Source organism: Dipodomys spectabilis, unplaced genomic scaffold, assembly GCF_019054845.1.
Source record: "Dipodomys spectabilis isolate Male_0828 unplaced genomic scaffold, ASM1905484v1 ptg000146l, whole genome shotgun sequence".
Taxonomy (NCBI): domain Eukaryota; kingdom Metazoa; phylum Chordata; class Mammalia; order Rodentia; family Heteromyidae; genus Dipodomys; species Dipodomys spectabilis.
Genome location: NW_024870823.1, coordinates 1,957,422 through 1,985,187, shown reverse-complemented (window position 1 = coordinate 1,985,187; position 27,766 = coordinate 1,957,422).

Genomic DNA, 27,766 nt, shown 5'->3' with positions numbered 1-27,766 from the left:
CACCTCCACGTTGTAACCTTGCAGCAGCTGTTCGTAATACTTTCTTTATGTCACTCCAGAACTTGTTACAGCAGATCTTGTTTCAACATCCCTCTAGCCTGCCAATGGAGCGTTGGTCTTGCCAGTTGTGATGACTTTAAAGCTCTTTGTCATTTTTTTTTTTTTTCAGTCCTGGAGGGCCTCATCAGCAAGTTGGGTTGCATGTTGCTTTAACCACCGAAGAGCAGATTCCCAGACAACATTTCCATGTTGTACAATCTAAAATTTAATTATGATTGCTTTAACAAATGTTCCTTGCCAGAACTTCAAATAGTCCCTGTCAACATTTGTTTGCTCTGCTCTTTACAATCACTCAACCGACTCTTCTGAGGAACTCCTTATGTGTCCAGTCCAAATAGGGGCAGTTTGAGGAGAAGAATACAGGAATGGATGAGCTCTGAATTGAGCCAATCAGTGGATCAATGCATCCCATTGGTTTACTAGTATGCCATACTAAATAATTATTATATATAAGAATCACCCAGAAATCATAATAAAATATGGGTTTCTGGGCCTTGTCTCCAGATATCCTCTGATTAAGGACTTTTGGAGTGAGTAATAGTGTTCAGGATACACTGCCTTGACATTCTTAAACTTCTGACAGGGATTATTGTTCTGATGTCCAGGCTGGCCTTGAACTCAGTCCTCCTGTCATAGCCTCCCTAAGTAGTAGGCCTATCAGCATGGCCACACATTCTGGTTCATTAATAAACATTTTAGTCTTACGGAGTTTGAGGAATGACAAGTGCAGGACGGACTTTCTGACTAATATGGAAGCAGGCTAGAAAATCTTTTCTTTCTTTCTTTCTTTCTTTCTTTCTTTCTTTCTTTCTTTCTTTCTTTCTTTCTTTCTTTCTTTCTTTCTTTCTTTCTTTCTTTCTTTCTTTCTTTCTTTCTTTCTTTCTTTCTTTCTTTCTTTCTTTCTTTCTTTCGTCAGTTGTGTGGCTTGAACTCTGGGGCCTGGGTGCTGTCCCTGAGCTCTTCAGCTCAAGGCAAGTGCTCTGCCACTTGAGCCATAGCCCCACTTCTGGTTTTCTGGTCATTAATTGGAGATAACTTTCCTGCCCCATTTGGCTTTGAACCATGATACTCATCTCAGCCTCTCGAGTAGCTAGGATTACAAGCATGAGTTACTGGTGCCAAATTGGTTATAAGACCTTTATGTTGGAGGTGACTCTGTGTGTTTGGTCCTGGGGAAGCACAGGAGAGGAACCTGAACAGACCAGCCTGGCTTCCTATCATATTCACTTTTGGGCCTGTCACTATTCTCCAGCACTCTTTTCTCTTCTTTACTCTGTATCTGATGCTTTCACTTATTGGCTGGTATTCTACCAACTGAGCCACGCTTCCAGCCCCTTTCTAACAAGTACTCTTTACTCCATCAAAGTTAACATTAAACCACTCCAGATTTAACTACTTCTTTAGATCTTACTTTTCTCCATGTCATATAAACTTTCCATTAAATAAACTCACAGGCTTTTCTCTTGATAATCTCTTTTTGATACAGAGCTCCCAGTCAAAAACTCAGAAGGGGCGAAGGAAAGATATTCCCTCTTCCTCCGACAGTGGATAATTTTAAACATGTACCCCAGGTGATTCACAAACCTAGTTGGTAAGATGACTTGAATGTTTTAAGCAAGTTGGCTTTGGACAAACCACGGACTTTTACTGCTGTCTTTTACCTTTATAAATGTTAAAAGAACAGAAATTGTTCTCTCAACCTCACAGATTTGAAATAGAAGTAACATGACAGTAACATTTTGAAGAGTAAAGAGTTCATGCCAATGCAAAGAAATCTATTCTCTCTTAGCACAATCTTGTTCCCATGCAGCAGATCCCGGCTGACAATACATTGAACTCCAATCCCTCTAGACACTTCCAGAAATTTACTTGGAGGGAAAAAGACCTTGCTGACCTGCCTTGGTCCGTTTAATCCAGATAGGCTCATCTAGGTTTATGTCCTTTCCAACTGAGCCAGTACCCCAGTACCACAGACACTTCTGTCTGAAATCTTGTCAAAACAAGGTCTAGGATGGCCCTCCTAAGAGGCCTCCATTTCCTTGAAATCTGGGCACGTCTGCACGACGAATCTGCTTTGTTCTCTACCATGTCACACTCCATGGTACATGTATCTTTTGCTTGAGCCAGAGCTTACATCTGAATGTTTGCTGTCCACACCCACCCTTGGTGCTTTGGCTGTGTTCCCAGGTACAGTGTGTACCTTTTGAAGTTTAGAATGATCAACTACACAGTAATCTTTTCTCTCTTCCTCTTTTCTAATCCCTTTGGCGAGAGCCTATTCCAAGCAGTCTACCCTTTTTGGGCACATTGCCTTGAAACAAAATAATGTCATTTCTACTTAAAGCACACTGCCTTTGTCTGTTTCTGGTGTTTGAGACAGGGTCTTACTATGTAGCTCATGCTAGCTTTGAATTCTTGACTCTCCTGCCTCTGCCTCTTGAGTGCTTGAATTTCTACACTCAGATTGCCCTTGTCTTTTACATATGTTGGGCAGCCTGCCCTGCAAACCTTTTAATTGCATTAAACATTCTTCAAAGCTCAATGAGTGTGGGAGTTTATGTAGACACATTTGTGCCTCCAAAGGAGCAAAGAAAGCCATGATTCTTGTCCTAAGGCCACATAAATTCTTTCTGTCTTTCTCATTCACTTATTCACTCCACAACTATGATAATGCATATACATTCACATATGGCAATGTCAGAGATCCAGCCTCTGGTCTTGTACATGCTAGGTAAGTGGCATGATCTAGCCCAACAAATAATTACTGAACACTTTGTATGTGGAAACAGTTTCAAGCCATACAGAGTTTATGTCTTGATGGAGAAGACAGTAAATGAGTGTACAAAAAAGTTGAAGGTTATGGTAAATCTTATGAAGAAATTTAGACACTATGATGTTATGCAGAATGAATGGGAAGGACAGATATGGCCACTATAGCCCAGATACTCAGGAAAGGTGATATTTGAGCTGAGACCAGAACTAAACTTGGAAAGTTGGCTATCACAAACTTGTTACACTGGCTTGCCTCTGATAGCTTCTGTGTTTTGTTGAGAGGAATTCCTTACTCTCATGTTCTGATCACAATGAAATTATTACAAGTTATTTCCAGGGCCTATACATAATAGCCCATCAGAATAAATATTTAAGAAGTATAAAGTGAAGGCCTGAATTTAAAATATGAGGAGGGTAGGAAAGTGGCATCTCATTAAGCAATGGTCCTTCATCTTTAAGAAAGAACCTCATGGGTGAGAAGGCCAGAGAAACCCTCCAGGACTTCCTACTAGCGCAGCCTGACTGGGCGGAAGTAGAATGGGACTGGGTGGGGAATCCAGAACAGTCTTCCCAGCACCAAGCTGCCCACCTTGTTTTGTTACCCTTGGAGGAGTGGAAAGAATGGAAGAAAAGAATGGAAATGGAAGTCCTAAAAAAAAGCTTTGTGGTCCAATTCAATGAAAGCCCTCAGGAGGCTCAGTTTCTTGCAAATCATAAATGAAAACAGATAATCCAGAAACCAAGAAGAAGTTAAACATACATTCCAATTTTTAGGGATCTAAATCTCTAGAAGATTCCTCACACAGAGGACATTTGTTGAATTCCCTTTCTTTCATGTTAAGTCAACAGCCAGTTTCCCTACCAACCCCCCCAAATTGTCTTTAAGGTTTTATACTTGCTTGCCTTTTCCTTTTCTTCACTCTTCCTCCCTTAACTCTCACCTCCCTAATCCAACTTCTCTTCCCCTCGCAACTTTTTAGAATCAAAGCTCAGTGATTGATTTGAAAAGTTATTTTCAGAATAATGCTATTTAGTGGAAACAGACTGTGAGCTGAATATGTAATTGTAAGTTTTTTATAGACACATTAAAAATGTAAAGGAAATTAATTTTAATATAATAGGCTTAACCCAATAGTCCTCCAATACTATTATTCTAAGTGCTGATCAAATCACAGGCAGAAGCAGGCTATGTTTAAAATGACTGTGTTAGGAGTATTAGAAACTTCATTTCAGCAGACAAAAGTCCTGATAGCTCTGGAGCTGTGTTCTGAAGGAGGAAGGGGAAGAGAGGGTTTATTTATTTCTTTAGTTATTTAATTTACATTGTTATTGTAAAGGTTAAAGTTACATAAGTCAGGTAATGAGTACATTTCTTTCTGAATAATGTTACCTCTTCCCTCATTTTCTCCTAGTTTTTCCCTCCTGACCCCCTCCCCCACAAGTTGCATAGTTCATTTCCAACATAGGGTCTAGTGAGTATCACTGCTGCATTTGTTTACCCTTTGTCCCTCCATTTGTGTGCTCCATTTCCCCTCTCTAAAACAGATAAACTTACATACAAGACAAAAGGTACAGAAAACAGAAAGAGTAACAAAGGAGGAAAAAAACACCAAAAACCAAAAATCAAAATAACAAAAAAACCTTGTTTCTATTTCTTGGAGTTCATTTCAATAAACATCATTTTATATGATCATAGGCACATAACTATTGAGCCATTGTGATCTGAAAGAGGGAATTAATACTGAGAAAAGTTTCACAAGGCAGAAAAGAATTCTTCTGTAGCTAACCACAGGTGCTGTGCTCACCTAGGGACTGGATGACTAATAGAAGATAAAGAAAAAGAATGTATATTCTTTGTAAATAATATCCATGACCTTTTGATATCCATCTTAAGTCTCTGGGCACAAGGTAATTATCTCTTTTATATGTTGCAGTCATATACATGAACCAAAGTTCGCATACCTAGACTGCTGGTGGAGCCATGTGTGACCCCTGCTTCCTATAGTCTCCTATCTTTTGTTGTTGTTGTTGTTTTTTTGAAACATGTAGCCCAGGCTGGCATGATCCTCCTCCCTTAGCCTCCTGAGTGCTGGGTTTACAGGAATGAGCCAATAACACTTGGTTTCTTTATTTTGGAAAGCTCTTTTAATTTTGTTTTTATAATAATTTTCCTCTTATTGTCACATATTATAAAAATTATTGAGATACTTTACTTTTTAAAAATATGTCTTTTCCATACAGCATGTAGTTTATATGGGTAGCATATCTTAGAATGAACTAACCATATTTCAGCTGCTTAATTGTCACATGTGGCTAGTGCTACCTCTAGGAGGGTGAAGGTAAGCTAGATGAATGGTCCAGAGAAGAGGAAAGACTTGAGAGGGGACTTAACCTGCCTCATGAAGTTTTCACAAATTGGTACACTGGTAAAATGATATGAATAGGGCAGAGGGATGAGTTTTTCTTAGAGATAAATTATATTCTTTTTTTTTCTATTTTGAGATTGTATCTGCTAAAGTAAAATTCTCTTCACATCAATGATCATTTATGAAATAATAAATAGTTGATGGTAGTCTTATTCTTCTTAATGTTATTCTCTTAATGTAGCTAAATAAAAAGATTTTAACTGCACTAAAAAAAAGTTTTACTGGATCATGAAATCCAAACAGCAGTTGACCTCTGCTTTACGGCTCACGTCATCTCCATTTACTCATCCTATTTAATCAACACAACGTATGATACACATTTTTTGTTTGTTTTGAAACTGTAGGGGAAGGAAAAAACATTTTGTTCAACTCTCAGTTTCTTCAAGTGGAGCCCTGGAAACTGAACTAACAAAAGGCGGAATCATAAGAGAAAGGCATGCAGAGGTTATTAACATGTGCAGCAAGCACACTTGAGGTCAGAACTCTGTGATGAGTAATTTAAGGGGAATGGTTGGAACTTGGGTTTATGTAGCATGTGAACAGAGAACCCTATGTAGAAGACACAAGAGAGAAGAACAGGGGTTTTAAGCTTTCAAGAGCAGCAGACTGTAAGGATGTTAATGTATGGAGGAAATTAATAGAACATGAGTTGTTTATAACATTTATTATGTAGATTTATCTTTGTGCCATCTCTGAACCTGTGAGTCTGATGATTAAGAGTGTAAGATTTCTTTCAGACAAAATGAGTGAACAGAGAGGTTTGTGTTCTGTTTCTTAGTTGTCCTCAGTTCAAAAATATCCTTATGATAAAGTGGCATATTTTTGAGTGGGAAGCATATTCTGATCTCCTACAACATACATACCTTCAAAGTTGTTAAGTACAAAACTTTATACCTCGAAAATTATTTGAGATTGAATTGTTGATCAGATGCCCTATCACATCCAAAGTTATAGTATATTTCCTGCACTAAGGATATAATCTACAAACTCCACAAAACAGCTAAAAAAAAAAAAAAACCTGGCAAATTAAGACTAAGGTATGATTCTCATTTAATACTTAATTTCAACAGTATCTCAATATTGACTTTAGCTTTCTTCAGTCTAGAAGAGTTGCTCCGTCTCTTTGACTTGCATGTTCTTGACATTTGAAAATGACAGGACAGTTATATCATAATTCAGAAGTATTTAGTAGGACTTACTCAGAAACTTCAAATATTCCGTTTTTCATCAAACTTGTTTTTTCTTTTCTTTTTGGCAGAGCTGAGGACTAAGCTCAGGGCCTTGCACTTGCCAGGCTAGTGCTCTTCCACTGAGCTAAATCCCCCAATCCCTCTCTCCACTTTTTAAGACAGGTTCCCACTGAAACCGGGTAGCCTTAAACTCATGACCCTCCTGCCCCAACTTCTTTACTACTGGGATTTCAGGCATACACCACCACAGCTGGCTTCCTGAAACTTTAAACATACATATTTGAGCTTCACTGTGTCCTCAGTTTAGACAATAGTACAAGTTGCCTTCTATGTCCTTTGACATGCTGCCATCATTCTTTAAAAACCTTCTTGCTTTCTGGCACAATAGAGTTTCTAGGTTCATTTTGTACTTTTCCTACCCCACTCCAGTAATCAGCTATTTCTTCAAGGAGTCCTGATGGACAATTGAGTTTAGAAGCCACCATCTGAATGCTAAGTGTGCTCATAACTGTTGAGGTATTCACTACATAGAGATCTTTATCCACCTTGCACTCCAACACCCCAAAACAGAACTTATTTTATAGTAAACTTTAATAGTAACTTTTATTTCTATAATCCTATTTTTAATTTTTCTAATTTTTAGAACTTTTCTGTTTGCATTTTTAAAATGGAATGCTGTTCTTGTTTCATAGTACAATGATCCTCTTCTCTGACGTTAATGATTCTAGTTTGTTCAAGTCTCTTTTCATCTGCTTTCTTCATTGTTTCTGTTTCTTCTGAATTATGTCATCCTATGAGTTGTGTCCTTTGTCTTTCCTGTTAAAAGTTTTTCTCCATACTTAACCTTGTGTCTATAGAAGAATGAGGCATTGGTTAGAATTTGAGGTGAGGATAGAGATGCCAGATAAAATATTAACAGCCAGGGGCTGGCTCAGTGGTAGAGCGCTTGCCTTGCATGTCTGAGGCCCTGGGTTCGATTCCTTAGCACCATATAAGCAAAAAGAAAAAAGCCGGAAGTGGTGCTGTGGTTCAAGTGGTAGAGCACTAGCCTTGAGCTGAAGAGCTGAGGGACAGCTCCCAGGCCCAGAGTTCAGGCCCCATAACCGGACCCCCCCAAAAAAAATATTAACACCCAGTTAAATTAAATTTTAGATGATCAATCAACACTTTCTACTATCTATAAGTATATTTCAAATATTGCATGGAACATACTTGTACTAAGAAATTACTCTGATTTATCTCAAATTGAAATTTATCTGGCTATTATGCTTTTTATTTACTAAACCTGGCCATTCTAGGTAGGGTTGCAGTCAACTAATATTTTTCTTAAGGGTAATGTATGGGCTCCCAATGTTTCTTGGGTGTATCTGTTTTCTCAAAGAAAAACATTGCTGCTAATTGGTTTGAGGAAGGGAGAAATGTACTGATATACTTCAATACCACTGTCTACCCTTCTTAACACTGTATATCTCTGGAACATAATCCTAGAGGATTGTGGAGCAGCTGCCTGGCAAAGAGGGGTAGTGACTGGAAATGATAAAAAATGGGTTTTGTATAAACTTTCAATCAGTCCTCCTGTTTTCAGACTTGCCCAGCAATCCTACCTTTGGGAGAACCAATTGCTACACCATCTGAATGTTTTTTTTTTAAGACTCTGAAATTACTTGATTTGTTTTTTTTTTCCTGTGGGTTTATTTTTCATCTTCTTCTGAATATTAGTTCTCTCATTTGCTATCTTTGTGGTGTTCTTTTCATTTTGCGAGTTTGTGTCATCTGAAAAATTCCTTCCTGAATTTGTTTTGTGAGATAAAAGATGAATGTTCAATCTGCAATGTTTAACTGGATAGCAATGTTTTGTTTTGTTTAATCCATTTCTTTCCTTGGCTAATATAGCAAGAGGAGAATTGACTTTTATGTGTGTGTTGCATATTCCAATATCCTGGGGATGTGGTGTTTAGATAAATCCAGGATTTTTCTCTGCCCCCAATGAAAAATCAAAGGTGACACTGAAACGAATTATTTGGCCTTCCACACTTGCTGTTTTGGCACCGTCCATTCCCCATGGAAGGCCAGAGCCCAGTGTCTACAGATCTTCAATCTTCACCATGTGAGTTTTAAACCTCACTGCTCCCTACATGTTTGTGGCTTAGAGCAATGAATTTAGATAAGGGCAGGGTTTATTCTTTTTTTTTATTGCCTTACATCAAGTACTGTTTGCTCATAATAATTGGTTTACAAAAGCTCTTGAGTCACTAATAAATACTCAGTCATTTGTTAAGTGGAGGTGAACAGTCCCAAGTCCTGAATACCCTAGCCTTTGCCCAGTTCCTCAGACACACCCTCTGAGATGACCCCATGACATTTCAGAGATAATATGACCATTAAAAATATTTTCTGCCAATCCATGTTGTTGTAAGGGATCTAGTTGCAAATCATGTGGCAAATAGTGTAGACAGTAAATTAAGGCTGATAAACACATGCAACCAAGGAATGGATATGGAGAGCAGAAGTGAGGCAGGAGTACTATCTGCTCTCACTAGGGTTGGCCCCATTTTACAGATGATGAAATACTTGTAGCAAGTAAGTGGTAGTACTGATATTCAAACTCATTTGTCAGAGAAAGCTTCTCAGAAAGAGATTGAGACCTTCTTCAAATCAGGAACCTAAAAGGTGTAGTTGGTGTGGTAGAAGACACCTGTAGTCCCAAATAGTTGGGAAGCTGATATGGAAGAATCATTTTAAACTAGAAACTTGAAACCTCATTGACATCATTGTAAGATGTCCATCTCAAAACCAAACCAGACAACAATAACAACAACAACAACAACAAGACTGTATTTGTTCTGGAAAGCAGGGGTTAAAACTGAAGAGGACTTTTTTCAAAAGGACATTTTCAATTCTATTTCCAAACACAGTTTTCAAAGAGTCCTTTCTTTAGTGCCTGTCACACTGCAGCGGGATTGGGAAGACAATTGTTTTGGCAGATTGCTAGGGCAAACTACCACTACCACATGTGAGTATCAGCCAATCCAAATCAAGAGGATGTGGTGGAATGGTAGAGGCTAGAAATGGAAGTCTTTCTTTGTGGTTATGCCCACAGTAAAAGAGAACTTTTTTGTGTATGTGATGATGTGGATGGAACCCAAATCCTTGTGTATAGTAGGCAAGAACTCTACCACTGAGTTGTCTCTTTCACAGTGAACAAGCTTGTCTTCACAAAAAAATCAAAGCATCTCTTTGCCTGAAACACACATATTACACACACACACACACATACACACACACACACACACACTCCCCACCTCCAAGCCTGATGGGACTCAAACTTGAGCCCTTCTGTGATTTCTAAATAGGGAAATATTAGAATGAGAGATGAGTTCCCACGAGGCTTTCATGGGAGGGCAAACAAGATGGATTATCTGTCACTCATCGATAGCCTGAAAAGAGCCTGGCAATATTAGATTTTTATGTTCATTTTAATTGTTTTGATATCTTAACCTAGCAATAAATTGTCAGTTAATCAATTTTATGCAATAATAAAAGGTGCATAAAATGATTGTGCTGCTTCCCGTTTGGGGCCCCTTCCCAGCACAGAGGGTTATTGAGATACATTTCACTCAGGTGAGCTGGCAGTGTGATCTGAGCACAGAGGATATCCTGGCACTTACTCTGCATGCTGCAGCAGAAAATTTTAAAATGCTTCTAGCTCCAAATGTCTTGTGGTTGGTTCCCAAGAGTATATCTTGAAGAAGGAGCAAATTTTCAATTGTTAAAAAGAAAAGAAAAGAAAGCCCTCATTACTGCTTTCAGAGGCCAAGAGATAAGCAATTAATAAATGTGATACAATGGGTCATTCAGTTTCACTCCAAGCTGCATAGGCTTTTGCTTTCTTGCTGCTGAGTCTCATTATGTTTCACAGGCTGTTCTTGAACTTGTGGCCTTCCTGACAGCCTCCTGATGCATGGGTTTTTACATCAGGTTTATTGAATAATATTCCTGAATTTTTTCTTGCCAGTTATTGTGAGATCAGATTGACTGGAAAGCTACCATACATAGACATTGGAAAAGCAATGTCATTCTCAATTTCTACCCCGTGACTCCAGAAAAACCTTGATTTCTAATCCCTCGGCTTAAGCAACCAGGAGAACCCTCTTTACAAGATTAATGGGTAGAGCAGTAATTGCAAAATGTTGATTTTGTGAAAATGCAGCTGTCTCTCTGAGGATTTTGGAAAACTCTCAAGAGATTTCAATCTACTGTAGTCTTCCCCTTCCACCAAGTACATGACATGAGGAGAAATGGTTGTGACATTAAACAGTCATGGGATGATGCAACTTCAAGATGATTGGAAGTCCTTGGTGTCCTAAGTTAATAAAGCTACGGAGTGAGAGAGCAGCAACTTGACTTCCTGATGACTAATATGATGATCTTAGCCCTTCACTTTGGTGCTCTTGCCAAAGGAGGAGGAAACAGGAAAATCCAGGGAGATGAGAGGAGGAGGGAGAATTGCCTAAGTTGTGACAGTTCTGCTAGACCATAAATTTAGCTAATTATTACTATCAGCTGTTACTTATTATTTAATTCAGTAGTGCTGCTCTATAATTCTACAACTCTTAAGTTGGTGAAGCACGTTGTAATAGAGCTAGCTGTATGAATAATCCTATATAAAATGAAGTTTATAGCATTTGTGATAGTTCAGGAGTCACCTCAAGGACCTGATATGACCATGAAGTAAGAAGATGAGTAGGGTTCCAGATGTAGCTTAGTGGTAGTTATAGTTGCCTAGCATGTGCAAGGCCCTGGATTTCATTCCCAGCACTAGTTTTTGTTGTTGTTGTTTTTTAAAGCTGTTAAGGAAGAGGCTGGGAGACAGCTGATGTTTGTTTTAAGCCACTCTCTCAGAATCTTCATCACCAGGAACAGACAACCAGTGGATAAAGGCTAAGTAGCATGAAGTCTGCATAAAGTTAAAAGGTTTGGGTTCTATTACTGATTTTGTCACCATTTTGGCCTTTCAGAAAGGAGGTAAAGTGAAAACGCCCGCTTGGAATCTGCCATGGTATAAGAGAAAAAAATATAAGAGAGAAATGGAGGCTCCCCTGAAGAAATGCATTAAGTAAATGTCAGGTAGTATCAACCCCTGAAAGTCTTCTTTTTTGGGGGGGTCCGGTCATGGGGCCTGAACTCTGGGCCTGGGTGCTGTCCCTCAGCTCTCCAGCTCAAGGCTAGCGCTCTACCACTTGAGCCACACTGCCACTTCCGGCTTTTTTCTTTTTGCTTATGTGGTGCTTGAGGAATCGAACCCAGGGCCTCATGCATTCAAGGCAAGCACTCTACCACTGAGCCATCTTCCCAGCCCAACCCTGAAAGTCTTCTAATCATAACAATTCCTCTTGAAAGCTATTTATGTAGGAAACAGAAGACAGAGGCCCTGGAGCTTTAGATTGATACTCTCCTGGCACATCTATGTTAAATACATCTGGGGCGATAGGTAAAATAGGTCCATTGGGAAATTAGGGACACATCTATGTGTCAGTAATGTCCTTTTGACATCAAAATATTCTTCTATTTTATGCAAGAAAACATGAAAAATATTGTAATACTTAAAAAGCATCATAAAGAAGTTTTAAACAAGCAAGATGTAGAAATACAAGAAAATGGCATCATACAAAGTTCAAACACTCAATAAATATCTAGTGAGTACCAATTGCCTTATGTGCTCAGCACTATTTGGAGCTGAGATGATTGCTGAGTGATGTAAACCAGAATCCAATCTCCGAATTACTTACAAGCTTCATGGTATTCTGGCTCTAGAGAAGGAGGCCAATCCTCTCAAATTTAAGTAGGTATCTTAACCCATTTGTGCTGCCCTAGTACAATTCCAAAGAGTTGAAATCCAAGATCAGGGTGCTAGCCTTTGGTGTCTGGGAAGGACTTTCTTGCTGCATTCGTGTATTACAGAATTAGTGAATGATGAGGAGTCTTCCCATGGCAGAAGGTAGGAGGACAAAAAAGGCCTTAGCTGGCTCCCTCTAGCCCTTTAACAAGGCATGAATCCATTCAAGAATGAGGCTTCATCACTTTCTCCAAAGGCCCCACCTCTTAAATACTGCCTCAATAGGAATTAAGTTTCAATACAAATTTTGGAGGAAACACTTTCAAGCTATAGCTGTAGGCCAGACATAAATAATGAATGGGATAGTGATAGAATAATATAGTCACTTAGTAGCCTATTGCAAATGGTCCCTTGATGTCTTTGGAAACAATTTAAGCTGTGGAGAGTTGGATAGGGATATTATCTTTTTTGTTTGTTTGTTGGGTTTTTTTGGTGTATGTGTGTGTGTGTGTGTGTGTGTGTGCGTGCGTGTGTGTGCGTGTGTGTGCTGGTACTGGGGCCTAACTCAGGGCTTATGCTTTTATTTGGATTTATTATTTTCTCACTGTGAATGTTCCGCCAGCAGCTCTCTGGTCTGGATATTTTTGCTGGTTAATTGGAAATCAATTTGGCTTTGAACTATAATGCTTAGATCTTAGCCTCTTGAGTAGCTAGGATTACAGGTGTGAGACACCGACACCAGCTGCTACCTGGTTTTTTACCCTTTACTAGCCTTCTACAATCTCCTTCCTACCTTCACTCCTACTAGGTTTTAGCCAACCTGAAGGACCATCCCTCAGGGTGATCATCACTCACATTGATTTCCTGCCTTTCCTTGAGCTCCTCATTTCCCAACTTTGTTACCTTGATTTCAGTGAAGGAACCCTATGGCAGCAACTTCTGAATTTACCAATCCCAATTTGGGAACATATTTTCCAGAGAAAAAGACTTTCAGTGTCCCAATTCCAAAAGTTTCTCATTGAAAAGTTTGCATTTCCCACCTAGAAAATTGGAAGCCATTTGGCTTACTGGCCCCCTTGCCTGTCCCAATGACACAGATAGAAATAGGAGGATTTGACCATACAGGGATGGCTCAGTCCTCAGTTGACATTCTCTCAGCTCACACAGTTGCCCAAGCATTGTAGAATGAAGTGGCACAGTGCTAGACAGACTTGCCATTTGAAGTTATTTTGTTTTTACAATTAAAACAGGAATTTAAAATATTCAGGCTAAATCTACTTCCTAAATATTTATTGATTGCTATTAACTTGGACCATTAAATACCATCTTTTTGAAGCGCCATCTCCTTTTGCCCTCACTAATGGAGCATCTCCATAATAGGCTTTTTCTCTTTCTTAAATGATCATCCACAGCTCGTCCCTTTAAACTAAAGTAAGGAAATATTATCATAAGTGAAATCTTCTCCTATTCAGCCTGAAATGAGCATTTAACTTAAAACAAATTGCAAGCCAAGCTTTAAAGGGCCATTAATTAGTAATGGTACCAGAAGAGCAAGGTGACTAGCTGGCTGAAATGAAACAAATAGGCCTAGTTTTTTTAATTCTTATCTCATTTGCCAACATTTGTCCTTACAAAGCACCTGTGATTACTGAATGCGATAACTTGGGGGACTCACACATGGTGCCTGGCATATGGATGCATTACATGTCTGTAAATGTTCTTTGTTCATTTCCCCACACCTGTTACCTTCCTTGCTTGCCCTCAGACATCATTCATATCTTCCATCTCTTTATGAAAATAATGGCTTGAACTTCTCAACTTTTCTCAACTTAAAACAAATCTCTCTGGGATCCTTTCCTTGGACTGACAGCTCAACTGATAATCCTGATGCCACCCATGCTAACTTCCTCTAGATTCCTACTCTTCTCAGAATTCCTTCTCTCCCATGTATTTCTACTCTTTCCTTAAAAAATGCTTTTTATTGTTTTTACTTTTTATGTGGTTCTAGGGAATGAACTAAGGATCCTGCATATGTTAGACAAATGCTCTACCACTTGAACTCCCAGTCCTTTTTAGTTTTCAGTTTGTGTTTGAGACAGGATTTTGCTACTTTTTTTTTTTAAACCTGGTCTAGTTCGAACTCTGGGTCCTCCTGCTTCTGTCTCTGTAACAGCTGGATTACAGACATGTACCATCATGCTGGGCTTCATTTGTAAAGTCACCTAAAGGTTTCTTTTTTTCTTCACAAGTATTCTTTTCTCCCAGCTATTGCAGCAAACTTCTTGAAAGGGTGGTCTACATTCTTTTATCCATTTTCTTGTCTGAAGTATATTCTTTGCTTGTTGCTACCTGCTCTGCAGCTTCTACCACTACTTTTCCATAGGTCAGTAATTCTGTCCTATTTTAAGTAAATCCAGGGGCCATCTCACATGCCTGTTCTGTCTGCAGCATATAATTTGTTTCCCATAGCCTTGATAAATCTCTCCCTATTGCCTTTATCTTTACTTGCCACTTTTGTCCTCTCCCCTTTCTGTCCTAGTATCCCCAAATGTCCATTCTTACCTGTTTCTGTTTTGCTCTGGATTAGTGGTTCTCAATCCAGATGCATCTAAGAATCATCTAGGGAGCTCTTTAAAAAAATACAAACCCAGATTAAATCTCATTAAATCAGATTAGATACAGACCAATTAAATCCGATTTCTGGCTTCACCCAGAAATCGGATTTAATTGATCTGGAGCTAGACTCTGGCATCTATTTTTGTAATTGTTCTTCAGGTGATTCTCAAGTGCCACTAGGATTGAGAAGCACAAATCTAGACTATTTACTTTTATCTTTTACATCATTTTCAATTCATAGACCCAGATTTCCAGCTCTGTACTGGGCATCTGAGCATTCCACAGGACTTTGCTTTCTGTGTAGTCCAAACCAAATTCATGTTCCTAATTCTGAGATTTTTTTCCTGTGTTTATTAGGGCCACCATTTCCCCATGCTCCTATGTCAGAGAATTTCATGGCATCTTTTAAAATCCTCTGTTTTTTGCCTCTCATTTCACTTATCCTCCATGCCCTAAATTTAAATACATTTTTCCTGCCATGAATCAACGTTCCATTTTAGGGGTGTGATTTTAAAAAAGACTTCTTTCCTGAGCTCCCTGTCTCCCCTTTCTTTCTTCTTCATTCCATTTTCTGTGTTGTAGTAGACAAATTTTGCTGGAATACAGATCTAATGGTACCCATTCTGTAACACCATTAAATAGTCTAAAATCTTTAGTGAGACCTTTACTCAAAATTGGCTTTAATTCTCTAAAACTATTCCCTTCTCTCCTAGGTTCCTATCCTTATTCTATGTCCCAAAATGTAGCTGTCTAATCACATGGTTTTCCAGTCTTGTGCTCCTTCTTGTCTTTCCTTATATTATTCTGTATAGAACTGGATATAATTCAAATGGTTCAAAGAAAGGGACTCTTTGCAGAGATATGGTCTGGGTAAAGGAAAATGACAAGAGTGGATAATGTACCCAGCGACTCACAAAGTGGAAGCATTTACTTTCCTAGGTCCAAAGGACCAAGGGAATAAAACAGTAAAACAGTTTTCATAGCTCAATGAGAACTGAAGCTATGAAAAAAAGACAGCCTCAATGGAAACTGTAAACTGAGAGGGTTACAGCCACTTTGGCCAAAATTAGAAGCCAGCCAACCACCAAGGATAGTCAAAGTGTTAGTCTCTTGATTATGAGGGAGGACAGAGAGAGGCTCAGAATGAATGGTAGTGGGAGGGAGGGAGAAATTAAATATAGAATAACCATATAATCCTTTTAGGAATAGTAAAATCCCTTTTCTTTTAGGACACAGTTTGAATGTCATCTTCTATGTGACATCTTCTGTTTTCTGACCTCACGATTCAGTTGTTATTTCATGTTATTAGCTGTTTTGCCTTTGTTACGGCTATCATTCTAACGATACAATTATTTATGTATCTGCATCCATCTCTTGCATCATAATTTGGGCTTCTGGAGGAAAGAGATCACACTTCTTTTGGTGCAGTGTCTGGCACTCAAAAGCTGAGTTTAATTTCATTCTCATGTTATTACCTTCCCAGCCTCGGTCAAGGAGATTCATATAGTCATATAAACAGACTTCACATTGGGGAACATTCCTACTTTTCATAATATTTTTTTTGTTGGTCTTGCTTCTGCTGCTTGTTTGTTTTTCCCTCCTTACCTATATTTTTTAAATTAGTCTTTTTTTTTTTTTTTTGCCAGTCATGGGGCCTGAGCTCTGGGCCTGGGCGCTGTCCCTCAGCTCTTCAACTCAAGGCTAGCACTCTACCACTTGAGCCGCAGCGCCACTTCTGGCTTTTTCTGCTTATGTGGTGCTGAGGAATTGAACCCAGGGCCTCATGCATGCAAGGCAAGCATTCTACCACTGAGCCACCTTCCCAGCCCCTTAAATTAGTCTTTTAACTATAGCTTGCTAATAAATTGTTGGGAATACTGCTTATCACAGATCTTGGTAAATGGTCTAAAATTTGCTAGCTTTATTTCATAATCTCAGTGGTGCTATAAAATATTTTTTCTTTAATCTATGCATGCATCAAGTCTAAAAAATAAAGTCACAGAACCCAATTTTTCATTCTTCATTGGAATTTAAACTTCTGAATAGAAGTTATATTTGGCTCAATGTGTTTTGCATATAGAAAAGTTTATGTGCTGCTCTTACTCTTTATAAATACCAATAGCAAATGCAATTAATGTATTTTTACTATGCAAACACTATTCTATGTTACCAGTGTAGATGCACAAACTGATGGAGATTTTTTTTTTCTGGTCCTGGAACTTGAACTCTGGGCCTGTTTTTTTTTGTTTTTTTTTTTTTTTTGCTCAAAGCTAGCACTCTGCCACTTGGGCCACAACTCCACTTAGGGTTTTTATTTTTTTTATTTTTTCTTATTTTTTGGGTCCAGTGGTGGGGCCTGAACTCTGGGCCTGGGCGCTGTCCCTCAGCTCTTCAGCTCAAGGCTAGCGCTCTACCACTTGAGCCACAGCGCCACTTCCGGCTTTTTTCTTTTTGCTTATGTGGTGCTGAGGAATCGAACCCAGGGCCTCATGCATGCAAGGCAAGCGCTCTACCACTGAGCCACCTTCCCAGCCCCACTTAGGGTTTTAGTAGTTAATTGGAGATGAGTCTCATGTACTTTCCTGCCCTGGCTGGCTTTGAACTATGATCCTCAGATCTCAGCCTCTTGAATAGCTAGGATTATAGGCTTGAGTCACTGGCACACAGCTGATGTTGAAATGTATACCAGAAAATGATTTTTGTTTGTTTTGAGACAGAGTCTTGTAGTTCACACTGGCCTCGAACTCCCTAGGTACTGGTTTGGCCTTGAATTTTCAACCCTTCTGCCTCAACCCCCTTAGCGACAGGATTATAGGTATGTACTACCACATCCAGAAAAAAGAACTATTCTTAAGCCCAATGAAAAATTTCATTTTTACATTAGTGGTATTGGATATTATAGAAATAGTAGGAAAATTATAATTCTTATAGTACTTCTGTTGTCTCATCTCAAGTATAATTTTCATCTTACTTCAGCTTAAGTCATTTTAAAAAATACACCTTTTCTCTCCTTAGTATGCTCATGTTCCCTGCTACTTTCTTCTACATCTACAGCATAGGTGTAACTGCTGCTTTAATGACTTTGTCTCCCAGTCTTATCATCTGTCACTTACCTGGATCTGTTTCTTTTGATAAATCCCCCAGCCCCTCATTATGGGTGTCCTATCCTGCTGCTTTGTATACCTGCTAAAGTTTCTTTTTATTTTTTCATTTCCAACATTGTAAATTTCATAATGTTGATATTTTCAGGGTTTTTATTTGCTTACTCTTTTAAACTCTGATAGCCAGAACAAACTTTTGTGTGTGTGTGTGTGTGTGTGTGTGTGTGTGTGCTGTCCTAGTGCTTGAACTCAAAGCCTGGGAGGTGTCCCTGAGCTTTGTTGCTAAACAGGGTTCTGCCACTTGAGCCACAGCTCTACTTCTAGCTTTTTGGTGGTTAATTGGAGATAAAAGTCTCAAGTATTTTCCTGCCTGGGCTGACTTTGAACCTCAAGCCTCAGATTTCAGCCTTCTGGATTATAGGCATGAACCACTGGCACCTGGCTAGGCAGAACATACATACATTTATTTATTTAGTTAGTTATTTTAGTTTTATTTTTATTGAACAGGTGATAAGCAGAGGTGGGGGGTGGGGGGGGTTACTGTTACATAAGTAAGGCAATGAGTACATTTATTGTTAATCATTGTTAACCCATCCCTCATTTTCTCCCGCTTACTCCTCCCTTCCCCCCTCCCCTGCAAGTTTTAAGGTTCACATCCACATAGTGTCAAGTGAGTATCAATGTTGCATTGGTTCATCTTTGTTCTGCTGTTTCTGCGATTCCTTTTCCCTTCCACATATTGATTAATCTCATATACAAGACACAAGTTACCGAAAACTAAAAGAAATGAAAAAAACAAAACAAAACCAAAAATTGACATACAGGACATAATAAAAACCTCTTGCTTCCATATCTTGGAGTTCATGTTGATATGCTTCATTATATGGTCTTATGCACTAAGCAATTGGGTTATTGAGATCCCCTGTTAAGAATATCAGACACATTTTAGTTCTTACCAATTAGGGATATCATGTAACCTACTTTTCTTAAGGTCTGGCTTACTTCACTTAATATAATTTTTCCAAGTTGTTCCATCTTCTTACTAATGAGGCAATATCATTCTTTCTGCTGGAAGCATAGAACTCCATTATGTATCTATACCACATCTTCATTTATTCCTCTATTGAATGATATCTAGGTTGGCTCTATATCTTAGCTATGGTAAATAATACTGCAATGAACATGGTTGTGGTGGTACTTTAGTATGGCCTTGTTTGTGGTCATTTGGGCAAATGCCCAGGAGTGGGATTGCTGGATCATAAGGGAGCTGTATGATTAGTTTGGAACCTCCATACTGCTTTCCAGAGTGGATGAACAAGTTTGTACTTCCACCAACTGTGTAGTAGTGTTCCCCTTTGGCCACATCCCCACCGGTATCTGTTGTTATTAGTTTTCTTGATAATGGCCATTCTAACTGGTGTAAGATGGAATCTTAATGTTGGTTTGATTTGCATTTCTTTTATGGCCAGCGATGTTGAGTAGTTCTTCATGTATCTTTTGGCCATTATTTTTTTCCTCTTCAGAGAAGTCTCTCTTAAAGTCTTCAGCCCATTTTTAATGGGGTGGTTGTTTCTTTGGAGGTTTGTTTTTGGGGAATTTAATTTTTTAAGCTGTAGGTATAATTTAGATATGAGGTCCTTTACTGTTGTATGGCTAATGAAGATCTTTTCCTAGTCTGTGGGCTTTCTATATATGTTACTAGCTATGTCCTTTGCCATGCAGAAGCTCTGCAGTTTAATGCAATACCATTTATACAACCATTCTTTGATTTGTTATGTTTCTGAGTCTTGATTAAGGAAATTTCAACCTGTGCCAAAGAGCCCTAGTGTTTCTCCAATTCCTTCCTGTAATATTTTCAGGGTATCTGCTTTTACCTGTGGTCTTTGATCCATTTGGAATTGATTCTGGTGCAGGGTGTTATATAAAAATCTAACTTTAGTTTTTTACACGTGTTTAGCCAATTCTACCAGCACCATTTGTTGAAGAGGCTGTCTTTTTTTATCCTATTTTTTTTTTTTTTTGGCTTTCTTGTCAAAGATTAGGTGACCATTGGTCTGCAGGTTTATTTCTGGGTCTTTAGTTCTATTCCATTGGTCCACAGGCTAGTACCAACCTGTTTTCATTACTATGCCTTTGTAATAGAGGAAATTTGGTATTGATATTCCTCTAGCAATGTTCTAGAGGATTGTTCTAGGATTGTTTTTGCCATTTGGGGGGTCTTTCATTGTTCCATAAGAAGTTTTGAATTGCCTCTTCTATTTCATTAAGGAAAGAAGCTGGGATATTGATGGGTATTGCATTGAATTTGTAGATAGCCTTTGGCAATGTTGCCATTTTCATGATGTTAATCCTCCCAATCCAGGAGCATAGGAGGTTTTTCCACTTCCTTAGATCTGCTTTAATTTCCTTTTTCAGATTTTTGAAGTTTTCATTGTAGAGATCCTTCACTTCTTTGGTTGATTCCTAGGTATTTTATTTGGGGAGGGGACCTATTACAAAAGAAGTTGCTTTCCTGATTTCAGCCACGCCCTTCTCATTATTGGCATACAGAAAAGCCATTGACTTTTGAGGCTTAATTTTATACTCTGCTACTTTGCCAAAATTTCAGATCAGCTCAAGTAACTTGGAAGTGGAGTCTATGGGATTTTCTAAATACAGGATCATGTCATCTGCAAAGAGGGAGAGTTTTACTTCTTCTTTCCCTATTTAGATCCATTTTATGTTTGCCTCTTGCCTAATTACTCTAGCTAGAAATTCTAATACTATATTGAAGAGGAGTAGAGAGAGCAGACATCTTTGTCTTGTTCCTGATTTTAGAGGAAATGGGTTTAGCTTTTTACCATTAAGTGTAATACTGGCTGTAGGCTTGTCATATACAGCCTTAACTATATTGAAGAATATTCCATGGATTCCTAGTTTCTCCAGAGCCTTCATCATAAGGGGGTGCTAGATCTTGTCAAATGCTTTTTCTGCATCTATGGAAATGATCATGCAGCTCATGTTCTTTCTCCTATTGATGCATTGAATTACATTAATTGACTTGCATATATTGAACTAGTTTTGCATCCCTGGAATGAATCCTGTTTGATCATGGTATATAATTTTTTTATGAGTTGTTGAAGTCAATTGGCTAGAATTTTATTGAGAGGTTTTACATCAATGTTCATCAAAAAAATGGGTCTATATTTCTCTTTCTCTGATAAGTCCCTCTGTGGTTTGAGGATGAGGTTATAGATGAGTTTGGTAGTAAGCTTTCATTTCTGATTTCATTGAAGAGTTTGAGGAGTATTGGAATGAGTTTTCCTTTGAAGGCCTTATAGAATTAGCCTGTGACTCAGTCTGGCTTGGGCTTTTCTTAAATGGAAGGTCTCTTATTACCGTTTCTATTTTGTTACTTGATATGGGTCTATTTAGTTGGTTTAAATCTTCTTGGTTTAATTTGGGTATATCAATTTTTTTTTACTAGAAATCCTTCTATTTTTTCCAAATTATTGAATTAGTTAGCATAAAGGGTTGCAAAGTATTCCCTTATGATGTTCTGAATCTTGTTAGTTTCTGTAGTGATGTTTCTGTTCTCATCACTGATTTTATTTGGGTGTGTTCTCTTAGTTTTTGGTGGGGTTTTCTAAGAGTCTGTCAGTTTTGTTAATTTTTTTCAAAGAACCAACTCTTTGATTCCATTTTTTTACTCTACTTCTTTTAAATCATTTAATTTAAATTATTTCTTTCCATCCACTAGACTGGGGTTTGGCTTGTTGCTCGTTTTTCAAGGAGCTTAAGATATATCACTAAATTGTTTGTTGGAGATTTCTTCAATTTGTTGATATAGGCACTCAGAGATATAAAATTTCCTCTGAGAACTGTCTTTGCTGTGTCCCAGAGGAGCTGGTATATTGTGTGCCCCTTTTTGTTAAATACCATGAACGTTTGAATTTCTGATCTCTTCAGTGAACCACTGGTAATTCAACAATGCATTGTTCAGTCTCCATGCATTGCAGGATTTTCCAGTGTGCCTTTTTGTGTTGGGCTTTAATTTTATTCTATTGGGGTCTGAGAGAATGCTTCGAATAATTTAAATATTTCTGAATTTGCATAGATTTACTTTGTGCCTTTAAATGTGATCTATTTTAGAGAATGATCTATGTGCTTCTGAGAAGAACGTATATTCTGGTGTTGATGGGTGGAATATTCTGTAGATGTCTGTTAAGTCTAGTTGGTCTATGCAGTTGTTTAGTTCTGAAGTTTCTCTGTTAAGTTTTTGCTGTGTTGATCTATCCAGCGGCAACAGTGGTGTGTTAAAGTCATCAATGATCACTTGTTTGGATCTATATATGATTTTACTGTGTAAGTAGTGTTTGTTTGGTGAAGGTGGGTGCTCCAGCATTTGGTGTACAAATGTTTACGATTTTTATACCCTCCAGTACGAGTGATCCCTTTATTAGTATGTAATAACCTTCTTTGTCTCTTCTCACTACTTTTAATTTGAAATCTATTTTATCTAATATTAGAATTGCAACTCCTGCTTATGGGGGCCATTTGATTGATAGATTTTATCCCAGGATTACAGGCATGAACCTTGGCATCTGGGTAGGCAGAACAATTATTTAATTATTTATTTTAAAATATAATTTGATTGTTATTATTAAGGTTTTGCGCAAAGGGGTCAGCATTTTATAGGTCAGGTAATGAATGCATTTCTTTTTTTTTCCACTTTCCCCAGTTTCCCCCTCCCATCCCTGCCCACAAGTTACATAGCTCATTTTTCACATGGTATATACCAAATAGCATGATTGCATTTATTCACTTTTTCCCTTCATTTCTTTTTTTTTTTTTTTTTTTTTATTGTAAAGCTACTATACAGAGGGTTACAGTTACATGAGTGAGGTTATGAGTACACTTCCTCTTGAACATTGTTACCCCCTCCATTGTTTTCCCCCTACCATCCCCTCCCTCCCTCCCTTCCCCGAGGTTCTTTTTTTTTTTTTTTTTTTTTTTTTTGATTGTGATTAAATGATTACATAATTTCAAAGTCACAAGTTCATTCTAACTTCCCTGGAGCAAATTGTCTACCACAGTCTGTAATATATAACAGTGTTCACATGTTATATACCATATTTGTGATCAGCAGCATGAGGATATTTAGTAGTGGTTCAACCAGATGAGCGGGAGTTCTTTGTTTCTTAAGTCCTGTTAGTTTTGTCGTATCACCTAACCTTTTGGATTTAGCATCCACTTATGAGGGAGACCATGTACCGTTTGTCTCTTCGTTCTTGGCTTACCTCGCTCAACATGATTCCTTCTAGCTCCATCCATTTCCCTGCAAATGCCATTATTTTGTCATTTCTAATGGCTGCATAATATTCCATTGTGTATAGATACCACAATTTTTGGATCCATTCATCTGTGGTGGGGCACCTAGGTTGTTTCCATATCCTAGCTATTGCGAACAGTGCTGCAATAAACATGGAGGTGCACGTGTCCTTGTATATTGGTTCCTGTTGTTCAGGGTAGATGCCTAGAAGTGGTATGACTGGGTCGTAAGGGAGGTCAATCTTTAGCTTTCTAAGGACCCTCCAGACTGCTTTCCAAAGTGGTTGTATAAGTGTACATTCCCACCAGCAGTGTAATAGGGTCCTCTTTCTCCACATCCCCTCCAGCATTTGTCGTTGGCTGATTTGTGGATGTGGGACATTCTGACTGGGGTAAGGTGGTATCTCAGGGTTGTCTTTATTTGCATTTCCTTCACCACCAGGGATGATGAACATTTCCTCATGTGTTTCTTTGCCATTTTTATTTCTTCATTTGAGAAGTCCCTCTTTAGTTCCCTTGCCCATTTAGTAATTGGTTTGTTAGGTTTGGGAGGGATTAGTTTCTTGAGTTCCCTGTATATACAGGATGTTAACCCCTTGTCTGATATATTGCTGGTAAATATTTTTTCCCAATTAGTTGGTTGTCTTTCTAGCTTAGTTGCGATAGATTTAGCTGTGCAGAAGCTTTTTATTTTAAGGTAGTCCCATTTGTCGAGTCTCTCTCCAACTTGTTGTGACCCTGGGACTCTGTTCAGGAAGTTCCTTCCTGTGCCTATTAGTTCAAGTGTCTCTCCTACTCTGTCCTGCAGTAGTTTCAGAGATTCAGGTTTAATGTTAAGGTCTTTAATCCATTTTGAGTTGATGTTGGTGCATGGTGATAGGCTGGGGTCCACTTTTAGTTTTCTGCATGTGGCTGCCCAGTTTTCCCAGCACCAGCGGTTGAAGAGGCTGTGTTTCTTCCATTGTATGTCTTTGGCTCCTTTGTCGAATATCAGCTGGCTGTAGGCCTGTGGATTTATATCTGGATCTTCTATTCTGTTCCATTGGTCTTCGGGTCTGTTTTTGTGCCAGTACCATGCTGTCTTTGTGATTATAGCTCTGTAGTAGAGTTTGAAGTTCGGCATGGATAGCCCTCCCATATTGTCTTTATCCCCTAGAATTGTTTTGACTATTCTAGGTCTTTTGTTGTTCCATATAAATTTTTGGACTGTTTTCTGTATTTCAGTGATGTACGTCATTGGGATTTTAATAGGAATTGCATTGAATTTGTATATTAGTTTTGGAAGTATCACCATCTTTACTATATTAAGTCGGCCTATCCAGGAGCATGGGAGGTCTTTCCATTTCCTAGTGTCTTCTGCAATTTCTTTCTTTAACTTTTTATAGTTCTCATTAAATAGTTCTTTTACATCTTTGGTTAGGTTAATTCCTAAATATTTTATTTTTTGGGAGGTTATTGTGAATGGGGTTGCTCCCTTTATTTCCCTCTCTTCCTGTGCGTTATCAGTGTATAGGAAGGCAACTGATTTTTGTGGGTTTATTTTGTATCCTGCTATTTTGCCGAAGTGACTTATGATTTCTAAAAGTTTGGGGATGGAGTTTTTGGGATCGTGGAGGTATAGTATCATGTCGTCTGCAAAAAGGGATAGTTTCACTTCTTCTTTCCCTATGCGGATCCCTTTAATGTCTTTTTCTTGCCTTATTGCCCTGGCTAAGGGTTCTAGGACTATGTTGAAGAGGAGTGGAGACAGTGGACATCCTTGCCTTGTTCCTGTTTTTAGGAGGATTGGTTGTAGCTTTTCCCCATTAAGTATAATATTGGCTATTGGTCTGTCATAAATGGCTTTTATTGTTTTTAGAAATGTTCCTTCTATTCCTATTTTCTCCAGAGCTTTTAGCATGAATGAATGTTGAATTTTATCAAAGGCCTTTTCTGCATCTGTGGCGATAATCATGTGATTCTTGACCTTGGCTCTGTTGATATGCTGGATTACATTTATTGACTTACGTATGTTAAACCATCCCTGTGTCTCTGGGATGAAGCCTACCTGATCATAGTGTATTATTTTTTTTATGTGTTTCTGGATTCTGTTAGCTAGAATCTTGTTAAGGATCTTTGCATCTGTGTTCATCAAGGAGATTGGCCTGTAATTCTCCTTTTTGGTTGGGTCTTTGCCTGGTTTGGGGATGAGTGTGATATTGGCTTCGTAGAATGAGTTTGGGATAGCTCCCTCCTTCTCTGTTTCTCTGAAGAGTTTGAGGAGTATGGGTATTAGTTCTTCTTTAAAGGTCTTATAGAATTCTGCTGTGAATCCATCTGGTCCTGGGCTTTTTTTTGTTGGAAGACTTTTGATAGCTTCCTGTATCTCATTATAGGATATTGGCTTATTTAATTGGTTAACTTCTTCTTTGCTCAGTTTGGGTAACTTGTATTTCTCTAAAAATGCATCCATTTCCACCAGATTTTCTTCCTTTAGAGAGTATAGCTTTTGAAAGTAGTCTGTTAGAATTGTTTGGATATCTTGGGTACGTGTTGTGATGTTTCCCGTGGCATCCCTAATCCTATTAATATGGGTTTCCTCTCTTCTTTTTTTAATTAATCTTGCCAACGGGCCATCAATTTTGTTTATTTTTTCAAAGAACCAGCTTTTTGTTTGGTTTATTTTGGTTATGGTTTTCTGATTTTCTAATTGGTTAATCTCTGCTCTCAATTTGGTTATCTGGCTTCGTCTAGTAGCTTTAGGTCCCATTTTTTCTTGTTTTTCTAGCTGTTTTAGTTGCAACATGAGATTATTTACTTGGTCTGTCTCCATTCTCTTGATGTGGGCACTGAGGGCAATAAATTTGCCCCTCAGGACTGCTTTTGCTGTGTCCCACAAGTTTCTTTGTGAGGTGTTTTCATTTTCATTGAGTTCTAGGAAATGCTTTATTTCTTCTCTGATCTCTTCTGTTACCCAGGCCTTGTTAAGGAGTGTGCTGTTCAATTTCCATGTATTAGAGAAATTTCTGCGGTATGCTTTGTTATTGAGAGCTAGCTTGATTCCACTGTGGTCAGATAGGATACAGGGGATTATGTCGATCCCTTTGTATTTGCTTAAGTTCCTTGAATGAACTATGATATGGTCTATTTTGGAGAAAGTTCCATGAGCTGCTGAGAAGAATGTGTACTGTGTTGTTTTAGGGTGAAATACTCGGTAGATGTCAGTTAATTCCGCTTGAAGTATGGCCTCACTTAATTCGGTAGCTTCTTTGCCAATCCTCTGGTTGGTAGACCTGTCCTTTGGTGAGAGTGGCGTGTTAAAGTCTCCTAGTATTATCGTATTGGGATCTATTTTATTTTGTAAGTTTGAGAGCATTTGTTTAACATATCTGGGTGCACCAATATTTGGGGCATATAAGTTGATGATGGTTATATCCTCCTCTTGGATTGTTCCCTTTATTAATATGTAGTGTCCGTCCTTGTCTTTCTGTACTGATTTTAATGAAAAGTTTATTTTGTCAGATATCAGGATAGCTACACCTGCTTTCTTATTGGGGGAATTTGATTGGTAGATCCTTTTCCACCCCTTCACTCTGAGTTTGTTTGTATGTTTGGCTGAGAGGTGGGTCTCCTGAAGGCAACAGATGGATGGGTCTTGTTTTCTGATCCAGTCCTCAGTTCGTTTTCTTTTAATTGGCGAATTCAGCCCATTTATATTAAGAGAAAGTATAGAGAGATGCATTGTTGTCCCTGCCATTCCGTTTTCCTAAGTTTTTCTTCTTTCCTTTCCTCCTGTGCTTGCTCAGTTAGACTTTGAGTAATGCCTGTTTGGGGCAGGTCCCAGTTCCTGGTTGCTTTCTTCAGGTTGTGTCCCCCCTCTTAGAATTCTTTGTAATGCTGGCTTAATGTTTATGTATTCATTTAGTTTTTCTTTGCTATTAAAAGTTTTCAGTTCTCCATCGAATGTGAATGCTAGCTTTGCCGGGTATATCAGTCTGGGTTGGCAGTTATTGGCTCTCAGGGTTCGTATGGTGCTTTCCCAGGCTTTTCTTGCATTCATTGTTTGTGTGGAGAGATCTGCAGTGATTCTAATTTTTTTCCCATTGTAGTATAGCTCCTTCTTCATTTTTGCTGCATGCAGGATTGTTTCCTTATTATTCAGATCCATCATTGTTACTATTATGTGCCTAGAAGTGTTTCTCCTGGGATCTTGCTTGTTGGGTGTTCGATAAGCTTTTGTGATGTAGTTAAGATGGTCGTTTTTGAGGTGGGGAAAATTTTCATTGACTATCTTGTTAAATAGGTATTGCATTCCCTTGCTCTGGAATTCCTCACCTTCGTCCACTCCGATTATGCGAAGGTAAAATTTTTTAGCATCATCTGCTTGCTCTTGAATTTCCCTTTGGTTTAATTTGAGTGATTTTTCCATATCTGTCACTTTTTGGTCCAGTTGGTGTATTCTGTCTTCTGTATCTG